This window comes from Brachyhypopomus gauderio, chromosome 3, assembly GCF_052324685.1.
Source record: "Brachyhypopomus gauderio isolate BG-103 chromosome 3, BGAUD_0.2, whole genome shotgun sequence".
Taxonomy (NCBI): Eukaryota; Metazoa; Chordata; class Actinopteri; order Gymnotiformes; family Hypopomidae; genus Brachyhypopomus; species Brachyhypopomus gauderio.
The window spans coordinates 38,904,887-38,917,298 of record NC_135213.1 but is presented as its reverse complement, the minus strand read 5'-3'; positions in this window follow the sequence as shown (position 1 = coordinate 38,917,298).

Genomic DNA, 12,412 nt, shown 5'->3' with positions numbered 1-12,412 from the left:
GTGTGGTGTAGAGGGCGTGAGGGTGGTGTGGAGGGCGTGAGGGTGAGTGGAGGGAGTGAGGGTGGTGTGGAGGGCGTGAGGGTGAGTGGAGGGCGTGAGGGTGGTTTAGAGGACGTGAGGGTGGTGTGGAGGGCGTGAGGTTGGTGTAGAGGGCGTGAGGGTGAGTGGAGGGCGTGAGGGTGGTGTAGAGGGCGTGAGGTTGGTGTAGAGGGCGTGAGGGTGAGTGGAGGGCGTGAGGGTGGTGTGGAGGGCGTGAGGTTGGTGTAGAGGGCGTGAGGTTGGTGTAGAGGGCGTGAGGGTGGTGTGGAGGGCGTGAGGGTGGTGTAGAGGGCGTGAGGGTGGTGTGGAGGGCGTGAGGGTGGTGTGGAGGGTGTGAGGGTGGTGTGGAGGGCGTGAGGGTGGTTTAGAGGACGTGAGGGTGGTTTAGAGGACGTGAGGGTGGTGTGGAGGGCGTGAGGTTGGTGTAGAGGGCGTGAGGGTGGTGTGGAGGGCGTGAGGGTGGTGTAGAGGGCGTGAGGGTGGTGTGGAGGGCGTGAGGTTGGTGTAGAGGGCGTGAGGGTGGTGTGGAGGGCGTGAGGGTGGTGTAGAGGGCGTGAGGGTGGTGTGGAGGGCGTGAGGGTGGTGTGGAGGGCGTGAGGGTGGTGTGGAGGGCGTGAGGGTGGTGTAGAGGGCGTGAGGGTGGTGTGGAGGGCGTGAGGGTGAGTGGAGGGCGTGAGGGTGGTGTGGAGGGCGTGAGGGTGGTGTAGAGGGCGTGAGGGTGGTGTAGAGGGCGTGAGGGTGAGTGGAGGCGTTCCTAGGCAGGTTCAGGGCCATTGCAGCTCCCATGGGGAACACCTACAGTGGAAGGAGCATCACATACACCAGCACCCAACACCGTTTAACATCAGTTCTGATTTACTGTAGTGCAACACACAGGTCACTGTGGGTGTGTTCCTCCATGTCTGATCCTGCATGTAGCAAGTTCACAGAGTGTGTAAGGGGGCCATTCAAATGAACAAAGGCAGAAATTACATTCATTACACATTATCAAAAAAAGCAAGACAGGATTTTTATATAATACGTGTCTTGGACGTGTCAAATGCTATTACACATAGGTCAATAAACGAATCATGTTCATCTCTCCCTTGTTGTTTTACAAATGTCACTGCCCTCTGCTGCACGGGCAGTGACATGAACCCCCTTTGGTCCAGTACAAGGAGGAGGCGTTAAGATCATTCTCATAAGCACAAGCTGATTCTATTCTGGACATAAAAAGTGTAAAATTAAAATGCTAAACTAACTAAAATTAGACAAGGCGCTCTCCGCCAACTGGCTTCTCCGCAGGTTCCTGTGTTTTTAGCCAGGATTCACAAAGATCATCTTCACACACAGCTCCAGGCTGTCCTGAATGACTCCTTTCACAAACCACACTGCCAGTCTAAGCTCCTGAGATACAGCAGCACACGCCGACGGCAGACGCAGCGTGTGATGGATCTGACAGAACGCGCCGACCTTCCTTCAGAGTGCCGTGTTTACTTCCGCCGAACATTACCGGGCAGCTGGCCATGACTGCAGTGTGAGGGGAGACCGGTGCCTGTTTTCTGCATTCACGTGGGGAGGGCGAACCGTGTGTGCTACGCGCAGACGTGATCCGGACGGTCAGAAAGGCTGTGGGAATGACAGTGAGGTCTGGTCTGTCTGAGACTCGGCAGGAGGGCAGATGATTTATACAGACCTGGACTTCCTGTTCAGGACTTCCTGCTCTGATCACAGTAGCAGAACTGCAGAGAGATACCAAAACCACCAAATGTAGGAGAGAAATTCACTAGGTACATGCAATGTGCTCTCTCTCTCTCTCTCTCTCTCTCTCTCTCTCTCTCCCTCTCTCGTTCTCTTATACGCTCTCTCCCTCTCTCTCATACACCCTCTCTCTCACACACACTCCCCTCTCTCTCTTTCTCTCTCTCTCACTCTCTCTCATTCTCTCATACACCCTCTCGCTCTCCCTCTCTCTCACACACACTCCCCTCTCTCTCTTTCCCTCTCTCTCACACAAACACTCTCTCTCTCTTTCTCTCTCTCTCCTTCTTTTCTCTTTCACTTTTTTTCCCGTGTCTGTCACACAGGTTTTTTGTTTCCTCTTACAACAGATTTGGACAAGCATGAGAATTCAGAATTTATGAGAATCTGTGTGAAGGTGGGTAATTTCATCAAAGAAGCAAACGTCCCAAATTCCCCTTCTAACCCCATTGATAAATTAAGTGTGTGTGTGTGTGTGTGTGTGTGTGTGTGTGTGTGTGTGTGTGTGTGTGTGTGTGTGTGTGTGTGTGTCAACATCTCAGTTGGGGTCAACATCTCAGACATCTTCTTAATATAATCAAGAGAGGCACTACAATTGGGCCAACCCTACGCAGCAGGCCCTAGACTGCTCTCAGACCAGTGACACTGGGACAATTAATCTGGGTTCCCAGCAGTTGTGTTCCCTCTTGTCTGTCCTCAGTTGGTGCGTCTGAGGTCAGGGCTTCCCCAGTGACATCACCACCCAGCTGACTGTAGGCACCAGTTTCCCATGATTCCAAAGGAATTCCCCTCTCCCATTTTCACATTACAGATGTGGACGTGGTGTTGTTTGGGGCTACCATTGGGCTCACCAAATAAGTAAAAATAAACATGAAGTGTTTAGATCTCTCCATAAAATTAGGGGCCAGTAGTGTGATACTGGTGTTTTGTTGCAATACACTTCTTGACAAATAGGTGTTTAAAGATTTTTGTGCAAACTTTTTTTGTGTATTTATTCCAGTAATAATCAATAGGTTTGAAATGCATGTGTTCAATAACAACAGATCAGCAGTACACCGTGGTGCCCCACTGATCTCTCTGATGGGGACACACATGCCAGCACCGTCAGCTTAGATGTAGATACGACTCTTGTCCTGAGAACATTCAGAACATCACGGTGAATGTTCGTGAAGATGCTTGTTCCACTTCCATAGGTTCCTCAGGAATCTAGTGGAGAACTGTGTGATGAACATCAGATACGACACCTCACATACAGACAGCTGCTGCCTGACGTCCATTTAGGATGAGAACGTGGGCAAAAATGCACACTTGCTTTGAAACCTCAAGTCCCCACGTGAACAGCTTTGGACAATCACGATTTAAGCGTGGTTTAGAGTCAGCCCTGTGCATGATGTCACGTGGACCATAGCCAAGAGCTTCTGTGTAGCTATTCCTCCACCACCAAGGAGTAGCACGTTTGCAGAAGTGGTAACAGTAAAATGACCCAGGTGGTATTATCTTGATCTAAATCTGAGAGCTTTTAAAAGCAAAAGCCTGGAGCTATGGGCTACTCTCCAAAGGGGGGGGGGGGGGGGGGGGGGGGGGGGTATGAAAGGCGAGGCACGATCTAGTTCAATTACACGACGTGGTGAAGGAGCCCTGTGAAGGTTAATCAATAGTGCCACTCTGCCCGGGTTCACGTTCAACTCCCTGAGAATAAATACACACGGTACAGTCTCAACATGATGTCTCAAGTGGATTCATAGCAACTTCATACCAGATCAGATTATGTCTCTAAAATAAGCTCTGGCAGTATGTTTTAATTCCTGGTGAAATTAAGTAAAATTGTTTTGTATAATCCAGAGGTTCTCCTGACTACTTGGACAGTCTAGAAAGCCAGTATAATATATCAAGTGGCAGTCAAAGTTGCGTGATTTCTATGTAAATATGGGCATTATGAATACCACCACTTGATTGGGTTATTTTACTTGGTATAAGCATTTGACCAAAAAACCTTTTCCTCTGAATGAGGCCCAATGGTCTTCACTGACAGCAAATATTGAGTCTGGGTGCAGACATACGGCACGTAGCATCTGGTAGTAATCAAAAAGCATTTCAAGCTTAGGATGTAGAAGGCTAAGTGGCTGCGATTTCCACAGACTAAGGTAATAGGACCTTCTTGTAAGGTAATGAGACTCAGGTGTGCACAGGAGACAGGCAGAAAATAAGGTAATTCTATATAAATGTCCCAGTCGATAGCAAAAGAAGCGATGTAATCTGAAAATTAATTTTCAGTCCAAAAAGTACCTGCTGGAGCCTGTATTTGAATGGCTAAATTGATAATCTGAAGATGTTTATGACACTGCAATGCGGGCTACAATAATTTTCACAGTTTCACGGTCAATTTTATGTTTGATTCCGTTATTTCTCGCATGGATTACCATTGAGGGATCATATTTCATGTTGAAACTCCAAATAGGATCTAGAAGTTGACCTACAGGCGGGGAGAACCTCCAACGTGGTAGCTGACCAAACACTCCAGCACACTGTTGAAGGCCTCTACTCACCACACACAACTTCACAAGGTCTCTGCTAGCAGGAAGAGGGGTGGGTCCATATAAAAAGCATCAATTTTCAGTTGATGAAGTCTAGGGCGACGAGATTAACAACAGTTCCAAGCACGTTTGTTTGAAATAAGAGCCATAGCTGCTATTTGATAAATGCTTGGGATTACACGCATGAGCATTTAGCCTTACTGATACAAGTCTCAGACATCGTCGGCTGGACTCATTTTAATCAACTTCAATCTTGATAAGTCAAGAAAGTGGCATGAAAATCAAACAGTTTCCATAGCATGGAAAATACACTTTGACCATTCCTAAACACTGTCTGTTCCTTTAGATAATCTGACAGATAATCCGATTATTTTAATTGTGCTTCTGTGTATTTATAACACCAGATCAGCTCCACCATGCATCACAGCAAAATAAGCCACAGCATGTGCACACATACTGGGATCATGTCCAAATTTGGAAAGGAAATTCTTCAGGTACATGTGGTTAATCATTTGGCAGCAACTCGCTATCTGACTGTGTGTGAGTCAGGACACTGGGGACCATTACCTGAGAGATGTTCAGACAAAAGTGAAGTCATTGCTCTCCATGGGAGAATGAGATGCCTTCTTCCCCTGTGGGCTTCTTTGGCTGCTGGCTGAAACGTGGGGGTTGAAACACTGCGAGTCAGAGAGGAAGATATATCACACCACTTTCTGTTTGCCTTTCTGCAGAGTGTCACTCGTGCTTAGCCAAAAAAATCTGCATTCGCTACCCTGGGTCACTGCACATGGCCTCATTTGTATGTTCAGCAGGAGCTCCACACATGCCTGGTTGGACTCTGGGTTCCAATAACGCAGAAGGTCTCATCATAAGAGAAACAGACGAGAATCTAAACTAGAGGCAAGTTATTATGACTTATTGAATATTATGACTTATTGAATATATGATAATGAATATGACTATTATCACTTTAAGTCTAATTTTATCAAAAGAAAGTTGTAAGCCATTAATCTTGTATAATTTCTCTTTAGAGGACTAATAATTTGCCCTAACAATTTAGCTCTTAATGGATTAATCTAGGAAGTGCTCAGTATTTTTAAGTAATTTTAAAAGTTGGTCTTCAGAAAGGGAGTGTGTCCAGGGAAACAGTCTGTCTTTGTTTTCACCCTTGACCTTTCATATCCAGGGGGTGTGGAGACATGAAGCGTGTATGTTTCTACAAAGCAGCTTGCCACACCATTGAGTCTTAATGACACTTCAAACCATTCATCATTCCTAATTATTCTAGGTGCCCTAAATTGGCAACTGGGTTCCAGTTGAGAAACTGAGCAATCATAAACTGGGGTACAGATTCACTGCATGTGTTTGGGATGACATCACATATTGTGGCATGACCCATGTTGCGATTTTCGAATTTGCTTCATTGCGATGTTTAATGTTGAATATTTAAACGTCAGTTAAAAACGTAAGAAAATAAGCTAAAAAATTTAAACAGTAGTCATTAAAGTAAAAAAACAAAACAAAAAAAAAAAACCACTGAAGGATGAATCCTGTCCTGAACAGCGCTCCGTAATTGAATAGGGACCAGAGGCCTGATTGGTCCGAGGGTTAATCACAGGTTGGGGTCAGAGAAATCCCCCATTATTACAGCCTGTAGCAGGACGGCGGATCAAGGACACAACGTGGCAGACCCATCCAGTCCTCCGCAGCTCTCTCTCTCCCTCCATCTCTCTCTCTCTCTCTCTCCCTCCCTCTGTTTTCTTTAGAATCACAGAGCAGTAGAACTTCTCCTCTATTCTGCGTCCATCTGTATTATTATACGGAGGGCCCTCCAAACGCACCTCTGACCAGAAGCACGTCCTGCCAATAACTATCATTATCACTGCAACAGTAAAAATAAGGTCTTTTATGCGAAGGTACAGAGGATATCCAGATGGCCACGTTAATGGCATGAGTGAGCAGTGCTGTCGAAAGCATAACTCTCTCCGCCGGTTCCTGTCATTTCACATGTCAAATAGTAGAAAGTTACAAAGCAAGAACACTCAACAGTCACTACTGCACAGGGAGGCCATGTGTCTGAAGACTGATTTCCTAATAGCTTTCAAGTGAGAAACCTTGGCAGGATGTTTTGTGTGTAGTGTATGGTTGTGAAGATTGCTGACTGAAGACCTATAGTGATGTCCCATACTGTCCTGCTAAAGTTCTCCCCCTTACAGAATCTGCTAGGTCTTCCCAGACAGGACCAGAACATCTGCACGTATTATGAGATATCTTCAAATTTAATCTGACAGAAAGCGTACTTTCCTCTTCCTTAAAAAAACGCTGTGCTTTTAAATCTCAGTTGACCCACTTCACTAATTTGCTGTGTTTCTCATTACCTTGTCAACTGCCCCAGCGTAGACACGAGGGTTTTTCATTTACCCAAATCCTTATTTGGATCAGGATAGTTGCCATGGCAGCATATGTTGTTCCACGATTCCACCCACACAACATCATGAACGCAGCACTACATCTTAGTCAACGGGTGGGGATTTGTGACAAAATACCAACATCTGTGCAGCAGTCTGCGCCTCGCCGTGCAAACCAGACGTGTCATAAACTGATGGTTAATGCACTGTTTTTAACGAGAGGCCAACCTAACCTTTCTCGTCGGGGGGGGGGTGGTATGTTTCAGTTTGCAAATGTAGGGGCAAAATCTTAATTTTGTGCTATAATGTGAGTGTTAGCGGTGCTCGACATATGAAGACATAGATCCTCTAATGAAAACAGTAGCCATGGACAAGAAAAACACTGTGGTCTCTCCTGCATCACTGGACCACAGACTCCTAAAGGAAAATAAAGCCTGTGTGTCCAAGGAGCTGAAAGACAAGAATTCCTCCACACCGAAAGATCAAGCCTCAAAAAGAAATGAATGATGTAGAGGTTACAAACCCACCGACAAGCACAAAAAACAAGAAAAGTGGGAGAATGGGCTTATTGTAGACAAAGTGGTGTGCAAGGCCATCTTCCATGAGCGGTGAGTCGGTTTCTGATCTTTAAGAACTTCTTGAAGGCTGAAATTAGTGTTTGGCTCAGAGATGACTGAGTCATTTGGTATTACTTTCCTTCCAAACTTCCAGTTTTGGGAATAGTTCTTTTTCAGAGTGAAATGGGCTTCATATATGAAGATTTCGAAGGACTAGAGTTGAGGCGCAGTGAACTGACATTGCTGCATTCTGGGTAACCTCTTCAAGGTGAGCTGATAATAATGCTGTTTCAAATTTTGCATAGAACGATAACTGGTAAATATGCAAATGGCCAGTGGGCAGAATTTTCTTAAGCTAAGCTAAGTCTTGAAACAATAGTGCAGCTATCCAACCTGAAATACTCAAAGCTTGTCCTTTACCAAACGATTACCTTGACAATTATGATTCTCAACTTAATGTGAAAGGAAGACATTTTACATAGATGTCCACCTCTCAACACAAATCCTCTTTCCAAGCTGTTATGTTTCCTCTGTGAACACGACGAGTTCCACCATGGAGAACATTCAGTACAAACAAGCCGTAAAACACCAGGCAGGAACACAGCACATGACCCTCTGTAGGAACACATTTCAGTGTGACTTTATGTCCTTTGTGACACTTTTACAACTACACTACACTTCTGCAACTTGCATATCATCCGTGCATTTAGGAATATTTGAATTAGCCCACTCAATAATAAATGTACATTGTGCTGTTCTTTAGGTGTTTAAGTTGGACAAGAAGTCATTCCATATACAGTTCCAGAGTTCCCATCCCACTGTATATTATATTATTTATTTTCTTAGAGCCATCATTCCTTACCCCTTAGCTCACTTGCATATAGCCCTGAACTATGTTCACACAATGTACATGAAATTAAAACACAGAGGTAAGTGCATCAGCACAGCAGGCCCAGGAATGGTCCAAGTATAAGAAGAAATGTTCTTTCTCCTCTGAACCGTTTTCCAACTAAAACAGTTCTTTATTTTCCACAAAATATGTGCACCTTTTTTCTCGGTCATGCGCAAACTATGCTTTTCCAGGTACAAATCATTTTTGATTTCTCACTGGCACCAGATGGTATAAACAGATGTAGATGTAACCTGAGAGTGAGCTACCGTTTCACTCTGAGATACCAGTAGTACCTGAAATGTAAAAATCTGACAATAAATACATACAAAGTTGGATCATTAACTCTGTTTTGGATACATTCTTTTGATAAAATACCCTCTATGGAGTACAGAAAATCTCTTTAAGCAGTTACACTGCCATGTAGTGAGTCTATGGTGTGTGTGTGTGTATAGTGAAGATATAACCGTGGAAACATCACTACATCCGAGAAGCCGTCCTTGCGTAAAGGAATCTGTGGCCATGTACAATACTGCTGGGGTACTGCAGAGGACGTTTTCAGGAACTGTCAGGATCAACCCTGTTGACTCCACTAATTACATAAACACGGTCTGTCTGGACAACATAGCAAGATGGCACAAAAGCCCGGGGAGAAATTTTACTGTCAGGACCTGAAACGTCCATTTTGGGTCACTGGGTATCATCAGCCTAATGGAAGTAACTGGAATTTTTACAATGATGCCATTTTTTCTTCAGCTTCAGAACGCAGGATTTGACATCTGAAAGGGAATTTCATCCACCCACACCCCCCCACCCACACCCACCTACTGTGCCACAGCAAACTGCTTCCAATCAGAAACAGGATGTCACTTGGATACAAACTGCTTCTAATCAGAAACAAGATGGCCGTGTGGGAGGCTGAATACGTGGGTCACTCATGTTGGTGACTCAGTGAAAGCTTCATGCCACATTATTGCTTCCAGCATTTGATGCTTTTTCCATCTTTTAAGTTCATTCAGTAGGTCCCAGTTCAATGGAACACGTGGTTCCGTAAAACTGGACCCATGTGAGACAGCACAAAATGAAGCCAAAGACTTTTGGAGTTTTAAAGAGGATCCACGGTCCGCTCAACTGAAGATTCTTACAGGAACACACGTCATTTAATACTCTAAAAGCTGGTGTACACCATGGGTGCCAGCGCTTTGTCTGATGTTTATGGCATGCCAGAGATGCATACATACTAGAATGTGGTGTACCAGTCTGATATTACAGGCACATTTACTGTCAAAAAAAAAACAAGACATTTCAATAAATTATCGTCACTAGAAAAATATATTTTCCATATTGAAGCAATATTATTGATGTCAGCTCTAGCATTCAAAGCTCCTGCAATAAGAAATAATAATACGCTTACTCTCAAGGAAAGAAATGGCAGCGTATCCTTCCAGTTATCTGAGGTCCTACCACCACACCAGACCACCGTGATGGAGCTGATTTACACAGGAGGCGGAGCGCGGGCTTACGGCAGGTTCTGCGGGTCGCTCTCCTCGTTGGAGGGCGTCCACACCTCTAAGACTGCCATCCCAGGACAGCGCAGTGGGCCGGGGGTGACTACAGAAGTGAAGTCATGTGAGGGGAATGTTGGGGCTACCACATGAATGGAGGGGGGGTATCTTTCCTCTACAGTCAGACCCTAATTATAGTTTCATGAACACTGATGCAAGAGTAACCAATAAACCATGATGTCTGTCTCCTGTCTGGCAAAAAACACCCTGCTAACTGGAAACTAGACCCATCTCCTGACTAATAACCTTTAACCTATACTGCCATCTTTGTTTATATACACACATGCAGAGTGACGTTATCTATCCGTGACCTTAAGAAAGTAGACATAAACTATGCTAGTAGATGCATTTATGAGTCAGAAACAGTTAGTTTATTGTTTTCTGCGATCTATGTGTCTTCGAGCAGCAAACCTGCCTTTTAAAGTGGTCCTTAATAATAGTATTAACACATGTATCTCTGTTTCTTCCTCTAGAGAAGAACATTAATTTATAAAGACATCATCGGTTTCAGTTATTCCACTCCTCTTTAATAGATTCTGCAATTAGTCTTTTAATAAAAAAACAAGTTATGAGTAGACCTATACAAATATACCAAACGGGACCTAATGAACCAGAATGTCATTATGAAATGGCTGAGATGCTACTTACATTAATCAAACGAGCCCTGTGTAGACTACAACAGAAAAGCATGTGATTTACAAAACACAGACTTTCCATCCCACACAACGCTGTTAGTCATACGCACATTAAACCCGTGATCAAAGGCATGGAAAAAAGAGAGAAGGCATAAAATGGCCCAGTGTCTCTCAGCATGGCTACTTCGAATATAAACTCTCAGCAGGTAGATCCATCCGGTCCACAACGACCTTCCCCTAATGCGGCACTCAAAACTCTGCTCACCATAAGCCATAAACTAGACATGCTCACCATCGGGCCCGATTAGTGACGCGGGAGTGAAACACTCAAACTCAACAGAACAGTGAGATACAGATAGTCTCCTTTCCACAAACATGCCGTCTGCATGTGGAAAAGGCTCACAGAGCAACAAGCACTCTGACTGGTGAGATAAATAAGCAGGGGTCCAGAGGGACAACTTGGGGTACAGCAGACGTACTGGCGAGCAGGCGGAGAGGAAACGACCCTCTGGGAGGGAGATCAGAGGCAGAAGGGCGGAGAGAGAAACGAGGTTCGAGACAGAAGGGATGGTTAGTCCTGAGGGACAGTGTCATTGTGGAAATGTCCACAGCAAAACACTAACGTAGCGTCTCGTAGCTTCGATGTGCGTTATTGTTTGTGTGTTGCATGGGGCCTTGCAAGCGCTGGTGGATGTGCGAGTGTTTCAGCTTGAGCTCAGACACGTCTTCCTCCCGCACGTCTTCCTCTCGCACGTCTTCCTCTCGCACGTCTTCCTCTCGCACGTCTTCCTCTCGCACGTCTTCCCCCGACACGTCTTCCCCCGACACGTCTCCCTCCGACACGTCTTCCCCCTACACGTCTTCCTCAGACACGTCTTCCTCCGACACGTCTTCCCCCGACACGTCTCCCTCCGACACGTCTTCCCCCTACACGTCTCCTTCCGGCACGTCTCCTTCCGGCACGTCTCCCTCAGGCACGTCTCCCTCAGGCACGTCTTCCTCAGACACGTCTTCCTCAGACACGTATTCCCCCTACACGTCTTCCCCCGGCACGTCTTCCTCTGACACGTCTTCCCCCGGCACGTCTTCCTCCTACATGTCTTCCTCCGACACGTCTTCCACAGGCACGTCTTCCTCAGGCACGTCTTCCTCAGGCACGTCTTCCTCCTACACGTCTTCCTCAGGCACGTCTTCCTCCGACACGTCTTCCCCCGACACGTCTTCCCCTACACGTCTTCCTCCGACATGTCTTCCCCCTACACGTCTTCCTCCGACACGTTTTCCTCCTACACGTCTTCCTCAGACATGTCTTCCTCCGACACGTCTTCCCCAGACACGTGAATGAATGAATGAATGTTCAATTTACACGTCTTCCCCCGACACGTCTTCCCCCGACACGTTTTCCTCCGACACGTCTTCCTCAGGCACGTCTTCCCCTGACACGTCTTCCCCCTACACGTCTTCCTCAGACATATCTTCCTCCTACACGTCTTCCTCAGGCACGTCTTCCTCCGACACGTCTTCCCCCGACACGTCTTCCCCCGACACGTCTTCCTCCTACACGTCTTCCTCAGACATGTCTTCCTCCGACACGTCTTCCCCAGACACGTGAATGAATGAATGTTCAATTTACACGTCTTCCCCGACACGTTTTCCTCCGACACGTCTTCCACAGGCACGTCTTCCACAGGCACGTCTTCCTCCGACACGTCTTCCCCTACACGTCTTCCTCCGACATGTCTTCCCCCGACACGTCTTCCTCCGACACGTCTTCCTCCGACACGTCTTCCTCAGACATGTCTTCCTCCGACACGTCTTCCCCAGACACGTGAATGAATGAATGTTCAATTTACACGTCTTCCCCCGACACGTCTTCCCCCGACACGTTTTCCTCAGACACGTCTTCCTCAGGCACGTCTTCCCCCTACACGTCTTCCTCCGACACGTCTTCCCCCTACACGTCTTCCTCTGACACGTCTCCCCCCTACACGTCTTCCTCAGACACGTCTTCCTCCTACACGTCTTCCCCTTACACGTCTTCCTCC